The following is an 18292-nucleotide window of genomic DNA, read 5'->3' on the forward strand; positions in this document are numbered from 1 at the left end:
ATGTGATGAAAGGCAGAAATGTTTAGTGGCCTCTTTAAAATTATAACATCCGTACTTTAAACATCCGTCATAATCTGATTTTTAATACGTTGTCGTTTTGCTAAAGATTTGATATACTCTGATTTTGCTAAAACAAAACAAAAGCATTTTTTTATTCGCTTACCTGAAAAACCTCCTTAATAAATATTTCCTCTGGTCTAAATGTTATTTATCTTAAGTTTGCTTGCGAGTAATAATTACAGTCCTGCCCTACTTTCCTTGGGGGAAAGGATTAGCCACTGCTGGATAATTATTTTTTATATTATTCCATGGATGTTAAACAGCATGTAACCGGATTTATTAGAATATAATGATAACATGATGGAAATCTATCGACTGGGGGACCATATTGCACATATTGTGGAGCCAGGATAAATGATTTTGTAGATGACAGTGCCTCCCGTTCAACCCTTCGACACAGAGAAGGCAGCGGCCACATCTGAAAGCTAGAAATATATCTAATCAAGTTTACTTTAGTACATAAATTTTGCTATCACTCAGGGTCTGAACATGTTTTGTCCAGCTGCTAAAGTCATAGAAAATGGAAAATCGGAAAAAAACCAGAAGTCATAGCAGTGCACTCAAAATGTTTAAATTGGAATGAGTTTGCAAGAAATGAGAACACCCATGAGTGTTCAAACTGAATTTTCAGCATGTTTAGTAGAGTGCCTAAGAAAAAGTCATTCAGGGCATTTGATTCAAACAGCTTGAGGCAAATGGAAGTGAGGGAGAAAACCTGGCGCAGGAACTTTTATGACTTACCTATGAAATTAAAGAAATAAATAGCCAAAATTAAACAAAGAGGTTCATAATTAAAACATTTTCCAGTATATATATATGGCATATGTGCAATAACCACAGCATTAGAACCTTAATTCTAATAGCAATTCAGTTCAAACTGGTTTACATCGTTAAAATTTAAGAGGAAGTATCAAAATGTTTCCATAGGTTCTACTTGGATCACAAATAGAGGCCTATCTATGATTTGAAAACTTTTTGTATTGTGTCCCCTTATAGTAGATATGGTCATTTCAGACCCAATCAGGAAGTTCCTGAAGAACCATTCAGTCTAAACCTCAAGCTCAAAGGGGTTCATATATTTAGACACAACTTTGTCTGCCCATGGAAACAAATCATGGTCAGGTTTCCAGGACTGTAGGCTAGGTTGAGAAGTAATTGCCAGGTTCTCCTTGGCAGGCTAAAACTTGACTGAAGCTTCCTGGAACGTCAACAAAACTCAGCTGTGAATGAATTTTTACTATAACACCAGAAATGGAGCCATTTCCAGCAGTTGACTGCCTGTGAAGCTGTTTTCCCACCTTATAATCTCGAGCATAATTTTGCTGATTTTTCTTTCCTCTTTTCCACAACCAAATGGAGGTCCAACTTTATGCTTCCTATGGCCCATGCTAAGAAGTGGTCTTTGAGGTGTTTTTTTTTAATTTTTGGGAAAGTGTTGATTCACAGCCAGATCCAAGATAAATAACACAAACATATTTACAGTTTGTGTTATTTTACTTTTTCAGGAGAGTTTTTCAGGAGAGAGCCATTGTGGCACAGTGGTTAGAATGCAGTACTGCAGGCTAACTCACTGCTCTTTCCAGGAGTTCGATCCTGAGCAGCTCAAGGTTGACTCAGCCTTCCATCCTTCCAAGGTCGGTAAAATGAGGACCCAGATTGTTGTGTGTGTGTGTGGGGGGGCAATATGCTGACTCTGTAAACCGCTTAGAGAGGGCTGTAAAGCACTGTGAAGCAGTATATAAGCCTAAGTACTGTTGCTAACAGAAGGGGATAGTGGAAAGGATTAGTAACTACAGCACAAGACAAGCATGAATGGGTCCATTGCTACCTTCTTGTAACTTGCAAGACTTTAGCCCTGAAATGAGAGGATTCAAATGCTCTGCCCCCGCCCCATCCCCCATGATTTGTTAGTACCATATAGATTCCTCTTGTTTTACTGTGTACGTTGTCTTAGGGTCATAAATGTATTTGACTCCATGCTTTGTATTTTTCCTTATTTCAGATGCAATCAGGAGGTTTATGTTACTTCTAATTAGGGGGAGACTTGAGGCTTCATCTGGAGAATCTGTTGTGTCCTTGTCTCACTTTAAAAGCACCAATCCTTTTCATTTTTCCTTTCTATCTCTCCCCTAATCCTTCTATAAAGTGACTTGAAGGAGATCTAGGTAGATAGGGCTGGAAAGCTATTTACTTTTAAGTGACCAAACTTAGCCACGTCCCAGAGTATCTTACCCAAACATTCCGTCAGTCAGTCTCACAACCTTCAAATGAACTCTGATTATTCTGCTGCATGCAACCACTGCAGGCTATTACACTCAGCTTACGTTGCTTGTCATATTGCATTGATGTCATTGTGCTACAGTGTTAAATGTGCTGCCATGCAATATTTGATGATGCTGCCATATCTTTTCCTCTCCTAACCCTGGTCCCTTGGCTTCTTAAGCAATCAGTTTACTTAGCCATCTGCTCTTAATGGCTAATACAATTCTCTTCTGACGCTGTGTACATGCTATTTTTACAAATTTTGTTCTTTTAAAGTAGGTGTGCATTTGACTCTGTCACAGAATTTGCTTTGCTTTGATATATGGTGTATGATTCCAGTGCAAAAGCTTTGGCATGAAAAAAGAATTGGTCACTTCAATGGTCCCACAAGTATCTATATTATCCTTATGTTTCAAGAACAATGCTTGCTCAGACAAATCAAGCTTGATTAACGAAAAACTAGACCAAAGAAGTGATATGAATGCTTGAAACCAGCCAGTCCTAAGGCAGACGATTGATACATCTCATACAATATTGTCTACCCTGATTTATACTAGTCCCCTGAGATTTCAACATGAGGCCTTTTAGGCAGCGCTCATCCACTCTATAAACCATAATGTGCTATGTTTGTATTGAAGTTAATGTAGCCATATAATGCACTGTAATGTTTTATGATTGAATCCAGAGGTGGCTACAGCAAACTGAATTACATTATATGAACCCAGCTTAGAAAAAGCATTTCATAAAGCAATTTCTCAAAAGGAATTCAAGAAGGAAAGGTGGTGTAGTTGGGAAGAAGGGGTCATGAAGTCTGAACATGAATGAGACCTACAGAAAGACATACTTCTGATCCTTGTCTGAGACAGATGCTTGAACATTCTAAGGGATGCCCCCCCTTACTCTCATTACACTGATCATGTTGTTGTTGTTAGTTGCGAAGTCGTGTCCGACCCATCGCGACCCTATGGACAATGTTCCTCCAGGCCTTCCTGTCCTCTACCATCTTCTGGAGTCCATTTAAGCTCACGCCTACTGCTTCAGCCACCTCATTCTCTGTCGTCCCCTTCTTCTATTGCCCTCAATCTTTCCCAGCATTAGGCTCTTCTCCAGTGAGTCCTTCCTCCTCATTAGGTGGCCAAAGTATCTGAGTTTTAGCTTCAGGATCTGGCCTTCTAAAGAGCAGTCAGGGTTGATCTCCTCTAGGACTGACCGGTTTGATCGCCTTGCAGTCCAAGGGACTCGCAGGAGTCTTCTCCAGCACCAGAGTTCAAAGGCCTCAATTCTTTTGCGCTCAGCCTTTCTTATGGTCCAACTTTCACTGCCATACATTGCAACTGGGAAGACCATAGCCTTGACTATACGCACTTTTGTTGACAGGGTGATGTCTCTACTTTTTAGTGTGCTGTCTAGATTTGCCATGGCTTTCCTCCCGAGGAGCAAGCGTCTTTTAATTTCTTGACTACAGTCCCCATCTGCAGTGATCTTGGAGCCCAGGAAAATAAAATCTGTCACTACCTCCATTTCTTCCCCATCTATTTGCCAGGAATTGAGAGGGCCGGATGCCATGATCTTGGTTTTCTTAATGTTTAGTTTCAACCCAACTTTTGCACTCTCCTTCTTCACTCGCAACAAGAGACTCTTCAGTTCCTCTTCACTTTCTGCCATTAGAGTGGTATCATCTGCATATCTTAGGTTGTTGATATTTCTTCCAGCAATCTTAATTCCAACTTTTGACTCCTCTAGCCCTGCCTTTCTCATGATGTGCTCTGCATATAAGTTAAATAGGCAAGGTGACAGTATACAGCCTTGCCGGACACCTTTCCCAATTTGGAACCAATCAGTGGTTCCGTGTCCAGTTCTCACTGTTGCTTCTTGGCCCGCATATAGGTTTCTCAAGAGACAAATAAGATGTTCTGGTACTCCCATCTCTTTAAGAACTTGCCACAGTTTGTTATGATCCACACAATCAAAGGCTTTAGCATAGTCAATGAAGCAGAAGTAGATGTTTTTCTGGAACTCTCTAGCTTTCTCCATGATCCAGCGTATGTTGGCTATTTGATCTCTAGTTCCTCTGCCTCTTCGAAATCCTGCCTGTACTTCTGGTAGTTCTCGATCCACATACTGCTGGAGTCTAGCTTGTAGGATTTTAAGCATAACTTTACTGATCATACCAGAAAGCAACTTTATACTCTAGTCTCGAATGAGAATTCAATTGAGACTAAAACCTGTGTTCTTATTTCATTTGGCTGGGTGATGTTCTCTGTCTACTTTCCCATCAGATTGCTTTCCTGGTTTCGGTAAACACCCTGATGAGACAGTTGTGCAGTGTTTAAGGTAAGTAACTGAAGCAAACTGATCTGTTTTGGGGAGATTTTGCTTATGCTCTACAAAGTTAGTAATTTTTGTTTGTATGTAATTAGAACAAATTACATACTCTAATTGCTATAGGCCAGTTTCAATTTACTGAAGACCTCCAAGATGAGTAGAACATAGATTGTAATGTTGGAGAGAGAAGCATTGAATCTTTCATATTTAATTTATGCATTCTTCCCATCTGGCTATATATCCTTAAGAGGATAATATATATGGCCTTCATATGTACAGATGTGGAAAAATCTGTGCTTTAAGCTTTTAGAGTTTGCTTCTAGTTGGAGATGATCAGTAGAGTGTCTTAATGTCATCTAGCATGTTCACAGGTGTGTGTGTGTCTGCACATGCACACACACACATACACTTCACAAAACAATTGTGGCAATTCAAAAATGGAGCAAGGGGCACTTGCTTCCTTACTTTATATCTTTGTCCATGGGACAATGAGCCATCATTCTCCTTAATGATCTTTGAACTTACAAATCCAGAAATCTAAATTCAAATTGCAATGCTCTACCCCTGCTTCCTACGCAAGGCTACTAATGAGAAATTTTTACAGGAATTTTCTGGTGTAAAAACATTATAGGCTGTTGAAGTGATCACATGAGGCACTAAAACATTCAATGAATTCCAAAGTCAACGCAACTCCAAAATATTCAACACTTTATCAGACTTCAAAACTTAATGTTTCCATGCCAGGTCTTGGCTTCATGATTTATATATTAATTGTTCTGTATCAAGATCCCCACTGAATACTTTATAAACATTAACTAATCAGAGCAATAAAAATATCGCTATTCCTTCTCAGAGCATGTTTAGTTTTGCATTCTCCATGCAGGTGGCCACAGCAGGGGATGGGTCATGCATACATCTATTTGTAGGACATGTTAAGTGTAAGAAAACAACTTTTAGTCATGCTCAACAACAGTGCTTTGGGTCCTGCAGAGAAATTATTTGGGTTTCCCCTCATCCTTTGAATAGAACAAATTGGATTTGTTGCTTTGGATTATCACCTGAGAATGTGATTTAAAATCAGTGAAATACAATACATTTTCTTTCAAGCTAAATTCAGCTCTTGATGACTTTATGAACACATTTATTTGGCTTTCTTGGTAAGAATGTGTAAGTGATTTGCTTTGTTTTTTTACTTCTCAGTCAAGTTTAACTTTGGGTATTATTCCCAAGAGGTTTCCTCTACACCAGGCATGTCAAACTTGCGACGTCATGTGACATTGCATGACGTATCCCGACTTTCCCCCCATTGCCAGCAATGGGGTGGGCACGATTTCAGCGTGATGCATCCAGACTGCAGGCTGCCACTTTGACATGCCTGCTCTACACTTTTTAACCAGGACCAGACCAACTTCAAGCTCAAAGTGAGCCAGGTGGTGCCATGTTTTAATACATCTTTTTATCTATTTTTTTCTGATTGGGATGAATAGAAGCCACTGTCAAACCCAATCACCATCAGTATATGTTGTAATACATCACTAATTTTCTTGAATGGCAAAGGTGAGGAACAAGAAGTAAATGACATAAATGGCCATAAGCAGAAGTCACATATTATTGTCAATGGACATTTAAATAAACTATGTGAGATACAGAAGGGAACAAGACAAGGATGTCCTCTGGGTCTGAAAATTTAAAAAAAGAGACTTACAAACTAAGGGCTTTTGCTGATGATTTAGTTTTGATTTTATCCAAAGTATGGAATGGTATCAAACATTTAATGAAGAAGTCTGTTTATGTTTTCATATAGATTTTGAAAAATACAGGTGAGATGACCAATTTTAGGTCACCTTGCATTGAAATTTTCAAGGGCTCACATCAGTTGGTATTGATGGGATTTCCCAGTCAGGAATGGCAGGATCTATTGTAGAGCAGTTGCCTCAATTGCCAACATTTGAAGGGATACCATCGTTGATGGTACTGGATGCTGCTAATCTGTCTCTTTCATGTGATCCCATTGCAAGGTATGCACAAAAGCATGAGTCCTAACCAGAAGGAATCCAGATAATTGTTTTCCTTGAACACACTGCCCAACCAACCTGCCTAAAAATGGAAGGCTGAAAACAAGTTGATAATTCATTAAGATAACAAGGCCACATGATGGTTTCTTGAGGAGATAGCAAACTATTACTTCCTTCAAGACTGGCAGGATAACTCCCACAACATATGTCCTGCAGCCAGATTGTCATTCCCTCTCTTTCCACTTGTAGCAGCCAAGAGGTACAAGAAACTAATTTACAAGTGGCTAAATTCATTCCAAAGAGGACCCGGTCCATTTCCTCAGATTTGAAGCAAATGTTTAGGAGAATTGCTTTCAATCCATGTTCAACTCAGAATTATTAAAAAGCCAATGATGGTCCCCTATTGTAATGTACTTCCTAATGCCTGTGTCAACAGCTAAGCTTTAAGATCTCATTACACAGGTGAAACCTGCTTAAGTCCCTGGAGGTGATTTCATCCTTCCAGAATTTCTAAGAGAAAATAAAAAATGGTGGGCTCCAGTGTTGGCTGCCCTATTTATCTATATTAAGAGCACAGCACATTTTTCATGTGAGTAGAATGAGGCCATAGTCATCCCTCTCTATAAGACAAACTTAACCCTTACAATTACAGACCTATTAACTTGCTTAACACAATAAGCAAGCTATGTGCAAAATATGTTTATTTAAAACTATTGGGTTGGATACAGAGTGAAAATATTCTTTCAGAGGATATTTTCAGGGAGGATTTAGAAGGGATTGTTCAACCTTGGACCACTCACTGGCCCTGCACCATTTAATTGAAAAATATACTTTACCACTCAAAGTCTCCCTTTTTGCAGTCTTTGTGGACTTCAAATCACCCTTTGATTTGATTCCAAAAGGAAGATTATGACAAAAACTGCAGGGATCCTCAATGGTCATGTTGTTTTAGTTGAGTTTAAGTTACATATTTGTCAGGTATGTAAAAGACCAGGGCTACACATGAAGTTCCAATTAAACTGTTCCAATTATTACTACTCATGTCTATGCATAGGAATCTACTCAACTAACAGATAACACTATTTAAGTGCTAGATAAGAGCCAATGGAATGGACTTTGTCCATTTGTGGCTACCTAGACTCTAGGCTGATTCTTTTTTGACTTTAGCTCTAGATTCTGCGACTCCTTCTGCAATACTGGACATATTGTAAGCCATCCAGAATCTTTCTGGAATTGGGCAACATTAAATAATAATAATAATAAAATACAGGTCATTAAATCATTGATATGATCCCTGCAATTCTTATGGGAGAAAGAAATCCAATTTTTTTCATATTCACTGGTAGTGTAACATCTACCAGAACAGTGGATTCTTTCTGCAATTTTTGTGTCAAAATCTTCATTAGGATAGAAAATGCTCAGGCTAGATATATTTGTACAGGGAACTACGTGAGACAGAAAGAGCAGTGCTATTTGCCACTTGGGTGTAAAGAGGCCAGTATTCCTATTAAAATCTCCTATGGCATTCTTAATATTACAGTACCTCAAGGTACATGTTCATATGGCTACATTTCTTTCACTGACTCCATTTACTGTCCTCTGTATAATTCACAGGGAACAATGCAGCATTAGTAGACTCTGTAAAGGCAAGTTTCCAGCTTTAAGATCATTAAAGTGTCTAATGTCATTTTTTCCAGAAATAGGTACATAAATGCAGATCTAAGAGGCAAACATCCAGAGAACCATTAGACGACATCAAGGATTCAGTTTTTTCTGTATCATATACTGGCATCTAGTGTTGATCTGGAGTTTTGCAATCCAGATCTAGCAGCCCATCAGCTATACATCACCCAGCCAGAAACGCAAAAAAGCCATTGTTCAGGCATATCACAAGCCCTAACTTCACTTTTTGTTACAGGGAGACCATCAGATGGCAAAATATTTAATTCACATGTCCATATAATCACCCTGGAAAACGTATAAAGTGTTTTAACTTGCAAGCTGTTTTCTTATTATATCTTCCCCCCCTCCTTTCTCTCTGTATGCGTGTGCATATTTAAATCAGCAATGTGGTACATCATTATGTATGTTTCCTTAGTACATTTTGAGCATAGGTTAATCCTAATTAGAGGTATTGCATGATTAATATTCTTATTGTTCCACAATTCATTTGGAGAACTATATAATTAACTTTAATAGCACCAACACACCATGGTCGTGTTATTAGTCTTATTGAACAATTCTGTCATTCAGTTAAAATAGTTTTCAGTTGGAGATGAGCTCCTCTTACATAAAATTATTTTGTTTTAATGAAAGTTTCAAAGAAACCTTGCTTTTTCAAGGTTTCTGCAGGACTTGGTTATGATAGTGTTTCTCAACCTTAGCCATTTTAAGATGTGTGGATTTCAACACCTAGAATACCACTGGCTGGAGTAGCCTAGGACAGGGCTTTTCAACTTTTTCACCCATTGTACCACTTTTAGGATATGGCAACATCCGAGTGCCACCAGTCGCCTATCAAGGTGTCAAAAACTTGATGACCAAAAAAAAAAAAAGGGAAAAAAGTGATGAAGTACAGGTAGTCCTCGACTTACAATAGTTTGCTTAGTGACTGTTCGAAGTTACAATGGCACTGAAAAAAGTGCCCCCCGAGCCACAGCCAAGCAAGACACCTGCCTGCCCGCCTGGTGGCACTCTTCCTCCTGTCTGAGGTTTTCATTGTTGTGAGCATTTCTGTTGAGGATTGACAGTGGGGGTAGGGTGGGGGGGGGTGTTTGGTTTTTATTCCCCCCATCTGCTGGGTGGTTGCAGCAGGTTTTGGTCACTTCACATGATCCTGGGACATTGTGACCATCATAAATATGAATCAGTTGCCAAGCATCTGAATGTAAATCACAAGACCCTGGAGATGCTGCAACATTCCAGCTGATTGGTGCTTCTTCTGGGCTCAGAAGGGCCAGGATCAGTGCCCAGCTGGAGTCTGGCGCTGATCCTGGCGCTTCCACTGAGCCCTGATAGCCCTGCAGCTCCAGCCATTTTTTGCTCAGGCTTGTGCGGTGCTGCCACTGGTTCAGCTTATTCCCCTCTCCCGCTACCACTTTTCTAGGATGATCGCGTACCACCTGCCAGGTGCCAATGTACCACAGGTGGTACCCGTACCACTGGTTGAAAAGCCCTGTCCTAGGTGTTGAAGCCCTCATATCTTAAAATGGCTAAGGTTGAGAAACACTGGTCTAAGATGTGGAAATCATTTTCCGTTTTGGTTCAAATACCTGCTTAGGCAGAACATATCGATATATCTTCTGTACCATTAATTCTTTACTTCTCTTCCTCTTTTGCATCAGCAGAACAGGTGTTTAACTAACTTTGATTTTCTCAGTTCAGTAATGGAGAATTTCATGTAGGAACAGATGCTAGTCCTGTGTAACAAGTACACTTTCAGACTAGGCTGTACTTTTGTGTTTCTCTGCTGAGCCACTTGTATGTAGCTATTGGTGTGAACCTAATCTTCCTGTTTCCTGTTTTGCAGGACCTGAACTGGATTTTATTGTAAACCGTCCATTTAGGTGAGATGGGCAGTATAGTAATGTGATAGGTAAATAAATAAATAATTATTCAGTGGCATTATGAAATAAAAAAAAATATGATTTCAAAAATATATTGAGTTACAGGTAGTTCTTGACTTACAACAGTTCATTTAGCAACTGTTCAAAATTACAACGGCACTGAAAAAAGTGACTTATATGACCGTTTTTCACACGACCTTTGTAGAAGTCCCATAATCATGTGATCAAAATTCAGATACTTGGCAAGTGGATCATACTTATGACTGTTGCTGTGTCCCAAGGTCATATGATCACCTTTTGACCAGTAAAATCAGTAAGGAAGTCAGATTCACTTCACAACCATGTTACTAACTTATCAACTGCAGTGATTCACTTAACAACTATGGCAAGAAAAGTCGTAAAATGGGACAAAACTCACTTAACAAATGTCTCACTTAACAACAGAAATTTGGGATTCAGCTGTGGTCATAAGCTGAGGACTACCTGTATTGGATTACATTCAAAACTGATTGTTGTGGGATGTAGTGGTATAGCTTCCCTTCCTAAGTGCTGAGACAACCGTTCCCCCCCCCCCCGTTCTTTGTTTATTTAAATATAAATGCCTTAGAGAATGGAACCAGGAACTATTCTCAGTTCTTCAGCTGCTAGCAGATGAATATGAAAAATGAACAGAGCTGTAAGTTTTATTTTACCTTGAAGCTGTTAAGGTGTTACTAGGCACCTGCATTTTAACTCATTCAAATTGATCCGTGGGAGCAGTTCTCAAAAGGAGTGGTATTAAACTGTAAGGGCTTCACACAAAATTGAATCTTCAACTTGGAGAGAAAGGTCTGAATTATGCTTACAATGATATATGAAACACTGTGTATGCTGGCAATTAAATGACTATACTCCATCACCCTCCATAGATACTTGCAGCCAAGAGACAACAATGTCACTTTTGCATTGATGTAAATAGCTAGTTTCTCTTTTCTGAGTATGAGAACTCCTCTGGGTGACCAGTAAAAAGTGGCCTATCCAGCAGCTCTGTCCATGAAGCCTTTTGCAATCTATCATGCACTCCCAAGAATCCCTTCTCATTTATTTAAAATGAACACATCATGCTTGGATAATTGGTTTCCTGCTTAAAGTGCCTCTTAGCAACAGCAGTTGCTGCAGTTTCCAGGCACAGCTGCAGGAATGTCATTTGAATGACATGACTGCCCATAAGGAGCAATGACAAAGGGCTACCTTGGACATGCAGATTTAAAGCCCTTTTCTCACTTGCAGTTTGAATCAGCACCAGTGTACCCTGGCAAGCTCTGATATTCCTCCTTGATTACAAAACATTGGCCTTATTAAATTGCTAGCTCAGAATTAAAACAGTCTTTTTGACCACTTCATAGTTCTGCTTAAACTGACAGGTCCCCCCATGGCAAGACCGTGTGAAAAGAAGGTTGCCTCATTTTGGTGCAGCAATACAGTACTGAAAAACCACTGTGGCTGTTGCTACCTATGGATGCGTTCTAAGAGGTGGTCATCTGCACTTTCAGTGTTTATTCTCTCATGTAGGGCCAAGTGTCTTCTCTATTCAACCCTCCACTTTTCCAGTTGAAATATAAACATAAATATATTTATGTCCATTTCTAGACCAACTATTACCCATGTCGTGGTCATCTTTCATTCAGACTATTGTAATGTACTCTACACGGGATTGTCTTGAAGAGTATAGGGAAGTTTCATTGGTTCAAAACATAGCAGCCCACATAGCTTTGTGCAAGCCCCAAGTTGCACATGTGTCACCCCTACTGCAGAAGCTGAATTTTGGGGCCACCTTATTTGAAGGACCACCTCTCCCCTGTTACATCTATCCATCCACTAACAGTAGGAAGGGAAGGCATGTTACAAGTCCCGCCTATTGAGAAAATACATTGCTGAGGTCAAGGAAAGGGCCTTCTTTGTAGTGGCTCCCTCCCTCTGGAACATCAGTCCCCTGAAATAGCATTGGCCTCCAGCTTGTTATTTTTCAAAAAGGGCCTTGGAACTATGAAGACCTGGTTCTGTCAGCAGTCTTGGGATCCATCCGATCAAGTGCCTTGTTGGATTGTGTTTGTTGCTGCTTCAAGGGAGAGCAGGTGGGGAAATTTGGGGGTTTTAAATTGTAGCTTTTCATTGCTATACACTACTTGGAGTCAGTCTGTGTGAGTTGGGTGGCCATATAAATGTGTCAAATAGATAATAAATACTTGTCTCTCCCCACCCCATTCAATTTTTCTTTACTGCAGAAGAAATTGACAAGGTGGAGTGGGGAAGAGTTGAATTGACACCGTATTGTTAGTGATATAATAATGCCAAAAAAGCCCAAGGACACTGAAATACTGTAATTATAAAAGCAGTTGAAGTGTGCTCTGATTAAAATAAAGGGACAGAACTGGATCATAGGGAAACAAATATCATATTTGTCAGCAGAGCACAAAATGCTGGTTTTAATTAGATGAATCTGGGGCTTTCAGTGTGGGCTTTCTGTACAGCAGAATTCATACACATTTGTTCATAAAACTTAAATTTCCCCATAGAAAAAATGAGGTCAATTTGGTGCAGCATTAAGATACACAGAGTCTGTTCTCTGCCAATGGATAGGATTGAGATTGAAGTGACACTGTCCAGGCCATCTTTGTGATTATGCTGATTAGCTGTGTGGTCATGAGTGTACTGCTGAGTGCATGCATAGATGAAGGTTTAGTAAAGTTATGGTCCAATCAGAACATCAACCTTTGAGTATTGGTCTTAGTGGGGACCCTCACTATTCAATTCTCCATTGCTGGATGGTAGACCAGAATAAGTTCTCCAGAAGATAAAATCTTTGTTCCTCTGAAGATATGAAAAGAAACAAAGTTCAAGAAGAGCTTTGGTATAAGTGATATTGGGACAAGGAAGAGAAACTCCCTTGTAATGTGGCCATATCTCAGTTGAATACTAAAGAAAAATGAAAAATACCCCATCTTGAGTATCCATGAACAGTTTAACATTGTGTCCTTGCTGTAAGCAGCTTCACAGGATCCTTGGGAGCAATCCTCAGAAAATCTTCAAGCAGTGCAGACATAGCCTCATGATGTTTCTTCTGCCTAAGTATGGAATCAACTCAAAGCAGAGATTCAGTTGGGGCCCCTGAAGTTGACTTTTATAGACAGTAGGCGGGAATGATTATAAAACAAAGGTATAGACTTGGTTTGCTACTGTTGCGCAGATTCTGCAGTTGTGCTTTCTCATCCGTCTTCTCCTCTACACAAAATAGGTTTGATGGTTGGTGATCTATTTATCTGTATCATATGTTGTTGTTGTTGTTGTTAGTTGCGAAGTCGTGTCCGACCCATCACGACCCTATGGACAATGCTCCTCCAGGCCTTCCTGTCCTCTACCATCTTCTGGAGTCCATTTAAGCTCACGCCTACTACTTCAGTGACTCCATCCAGCCACCTCATTCTCTGTCGTCCCCTTCTTCTGTATCATATAGCATACAATATATGAATTAACTTGCCTTGATGTACATGCACTTTGTGTCATATGCTATGTTGCTGGCAGTGGTTTGCCGTACGTGCAAGGAAAGGCCAGCTACTATTTTGTGTGGTTGCAGTTATGTGTTGGAGAATACCTCAGATGCATATACGCCTAGCTGCTAAGCAAATCAGGTTTATCTCTCTCTCTCTTTTTTGCTACCTTCATTTTGTTCCCTCTGAAGCCATCAGTGTTTGCTATTGACAGTAGCTATAATATTGCTGTTGTTAGTTGCAAAGTTGTGTCCGACCCATCACGATCCTATGGACAACGTTCCTCCAGGCCTTCCTGTCCTCTACCATCTTCTGGAGTTCATTTAAGCTCATGCCTACTGCTTCAGTGACTCCATCCAGCCACCTCATTCTCTGTCGTCCCTTTCTTCTCTTGCCCTCAACCTTTCCCACCATTAGGCTCTTCTCCAGTGAGTCCTTCCTTCTCATTAGGTGGCCAACATATTTGAGTTTCAACTTCAGGATCTGGCCTTCTAAAGAGCAGTCAGGGTTGATCTCCTCTAGGACTAACTGGTTTGAATGCCTTGCAGTCTAAGGGACTTGCAGGAGTCTTCTCCAGTACCATAGTTCAAAGGCCTCAATTCTTTGGCGCTCAGCCTTTCTTATGGTCCAGCTTTCACTGCCATACATTGCAACTGGGAAGACCATAGCCTTGACTATACACACTTTTGTTGACAGGGTGATGTCTCTGCTTTTTAGTGTGCTGTCTAGATTTGCCATGGCTTTCCTCCCGAGGAGCAAGCATCTTTTAATTTCTTGACTACACTCCCCATCTGCAGTGATCTTGGAGCCCAGGAAAATAAAATCTGTCACTACCTCCATTTCTTCCCCATTTATTTGCCAGGAATTGAGAGGGCCGGATGCCATGATCTTGGTTTTCTTAATGTTAAGTTTCAACCCAAGTTTTGCACTCTCCTTCTTCACCCGCAACAAGAGGCTCTTTAGTTCTTCTTAACTTTCTGCCATTAGAGTGGTATCATCTGCATATCTTAGGTTGTTGATGTTTCTTCCGCAATCTTAATTCCAACTTTTGATTCATCTAGCCCTGCCTTTCTCATGATGTGCTCTGCATATAAGTTAAATAGGCAGGGTGACAGTATACAGCCTTGCCGGACTCCTTTCCCAATTTTGAACCAATCAGTGGTTCCGTGTCCAGTTCTCACTGTTGCTTCTTGGCTCACATATAGGTTTCTCAAGAGACAAATTGCTACCAGCAGCTTATATTTATAATTCTAGCAAGCCAGCCATTCCTTGTAATCCTTGATGAGAGTATTCCCCACAAAGGAAAGAGTTCAACCAGAGTTGACAGACTGGTTTTTTTCCCCTTAACCAATGTTTCTACTCTGCATTTACTATTTCAGTTTAATTTGCTCCATTGCTCAGTGGTAGCATACTGAAGCATATGAACAAGTTCATGAAAACAACTGATCACTGTTTTTGCTATTTATTATGTGAATTCCCACCACCACAGAGAATCAATATCTTGTACTTTTCCCCAGCTCCATTCCTTGCCATTCACAATGATAATGCTCTCTCCTTAAACTTGAATACATATATTAGCATTGGCTCCTCTTGTCTTATTGCCTTCTTTTCCTTTTCCAATGGATACTCCAATAACCTGAACACTTTAAGAGAGATCTGGTAACCACACCCAACTGATTGGGAATCAATACAATTAAGACTACTGCCACACAAAAGTGAGGACAAAACAACCAACTGATTTCTCTCGGTTGCTTGCATCATTCTCTTTCGGATGTAATAGAGACCATCAGATCTGGTGGCACGTCAGACTTCTAGGAATCAACTTTCCATGGTAGAAGGTTGGGGGAAAGTATGCAGTGCCTTCAGTTGTCAGGGTAAGTTATCAGATTCTAGGCTGTGATTTCACAAAGCCCTCCTCCAGGGCTTTTTTTGTCATAGAACGCTCAGAACGGAGTTCCGGCACCTTTTTTGGACGGAACCTTGTAGGGTAGGTAAGGTGGGTTGTATGACGCGTGTGAATTCCGGCACCTTTTTCTTTTACAAAAAAAGCACTGCCCACCTCCCAAAATAACAATGTCCATAGCTGCACAGTGAGTTGCTTTAAAAGTGCTGAAATGGAACACACTACTATCCAAGCCCCCAGGATATCATTTCATCATTTCATCTCTGGCAATGCATCCTTTGAGTAGATCTAAGTAAACGTTCCATCAGAACTGGAAAGAAATATTGCTGACCCACATTGTCTTCCCTCTATCCAAAGCCCCACAGAGCAGATCAGGAATCAGAATGCGGAGTTTACAGTGGAATGATGAATGGATGGATGGATGGATGGATGGATGGATGGATGGATGGATGGACGTTCCTCCCATTCCTCTATTAAATGGAAGATCCAGCCTTTACAGGCTTGAAATTTGGCCCATTCTGGAAGTTTTATTAAGTTTTCTTCTCTACGCTTTTCAATTTACTGTAGATGGATGCAGCTAGGAGTGAAGTGCTAAGTCTACATTACAAAAAAAACAAAGCAAAGTCTAGGGTTGCCTCCTCCTTCCTCCAGTACAGCCCCGAGCATCATCCTATCAGAAAAACTAAATTGGGGCCTGACAAGAAGACACATTGGTCTGCTAATGCAGAAATAACATAACGGCATCTCCATTGCAATTGCAATTACTTCCTCAAATGTGCAGATAGGAAAAGGTATGGACAAACAAAACTATGGATTCCAAGCTGGATGTTCATCCTATGTAATGACAGAATGACATCCGGGCACTTTTCCCTACCATTTCCATGAAGCAGAAACAGGCTTCTCTCACCATCAAGCACACTGGGAAGCAGTCTTCATGTTAGGATAATGAAAAGAAAGAGAACTGCTGCATTAGCTGAGCAGAGAGAAAGTCATCAACTTTTGGCTCCTTTCCTTGAACTGTTTCATTCCAAGTGCGTCATTGTAAGATCTTTGTAACTAAGAACTAGTGCCTGCATTTGCTTTTATCGTCTTCCTTCTAAGCTTTGGGGGTTATATCTTATCTTAGATCTTTTAAAGTACTTTGAGAACTCTTTTTAGCTGAAAAGAGAGAGAAACCTTCACTAGAATGAATGAATGAATAAATAAATAAATAAATAAATAACACCTGCCACACTGTAGTACAAAATGAAAGTTCAAAAGGATAATAATAATAATAATAATAATAATAATAATAATAATAATAATAATAATAATAATAATAATAATAAGTAGTAGTAGTAGTAGTAGTAGTAGTAGTAGTAGTAGTAGTACTGTTGGGGGAAAAAGAGTATTCTTAATTGCTTGCCATGCAAGAAAGGTCTATCGCAAAAGCAAAATTCTGCTTCTAGTCCTATGGATTAATAATAGGAATATATATATATATTTCTTCTATTCAGTCATGTCAAATTCTTGCAGACTGCCTGGGCACATCCCTGCAGTTTTCTTGGCAAGCTTTTTCAGAGGTGGTTTGCCTCCTTCCTAGTGCTGAGAGAGAGAGGGACTAGGCCAAGGTCACCCAACTGGCTTTGTGCCTAAGGCGGGACCAGAACTCATGTTCTCTAAGGCCCAAAGCCTTAACTTCTACACTGAACTGGCTCTCAGTAATAATATATACACATACAAATACATATTAATAAATAATATTTGTAGATAATGGACAATAATTTATTTATTGTTCTTTGAGTAGGTTTGCATTATACATCACCCCAAGAAGACCTATGACAATCCTGCTAAGAGAAATAGCATTTTCAAACTTTGTACCATAGTCTTAATACTGCTAGCATTTATCAGTTACGGTAAAAGCATCTTCCATAAAGCAGAATGGGTTTTCGTGACAATCCTATACACATTAACTTAGATGTGAATCCCAATTCATGAAGACTTTTTGCTATGTATAGGATTGCAGAATTATTTTGGCTAAAGGGAAACTTGACCTGAAAAATCTTCTTGTCATAGCATTCCCCTCCGCCTCCTCCTCCTCCTCCTCCTCCTCCTCCTCCTCCTCCTCCTCCTCCTCTCCCCCTCCTCCTTGCTATTATACAGCATTTATTCCAGTTCAGCCCAGTTTATAACATCAATCCACAACTTGGTCCCTTCCAGATGCATTCAGATTACAGTTTCCAAAATGCCCAACCAATTTATCCCAAACTTTTGTGTTTGGATAAATCATATGCATGAGGGATGCAGTGGCTCAGTGGGTTAGGATGCTGAGCTTGTCGATCAGAAGGTCGGCAGTTTGGCGGGTCGAATCCCAAGTGCTGCATAGCTGAGTGAGCGCCTGTTACTCGTCCCAGCTTCTGCCAACCTAGCAGTTCGAAAGCACGTAAAAATGCAAGTAGAAAAATAGGGACCACTACGGTGGGAAGGTAACCGCATTCCGTGCGCCTTTGGCGTCTAGTCATGCTGGCCACATGACCACGGAGACGTCCTTGGACAAACGCTGGCTCTTCGGCTTTGAAACGGAGATGAGCACCGGCCCCTAGAGTCATAATTGACTAGCACGCATGTGCGGGGGAACCTTTACCTTTACCTTAA

The sequence above is a fragment of the Vipera berus genome (assembly GCF_964194415.1).
Source record: "Vipera berus genome assembly, chromosome: 2".
NCBI classification, from domain to species: Eukaryota; Metazoa; Chordata; class Lepidosauria; order Squamata; family Viperidae; genus Vipera; species Vipera berus.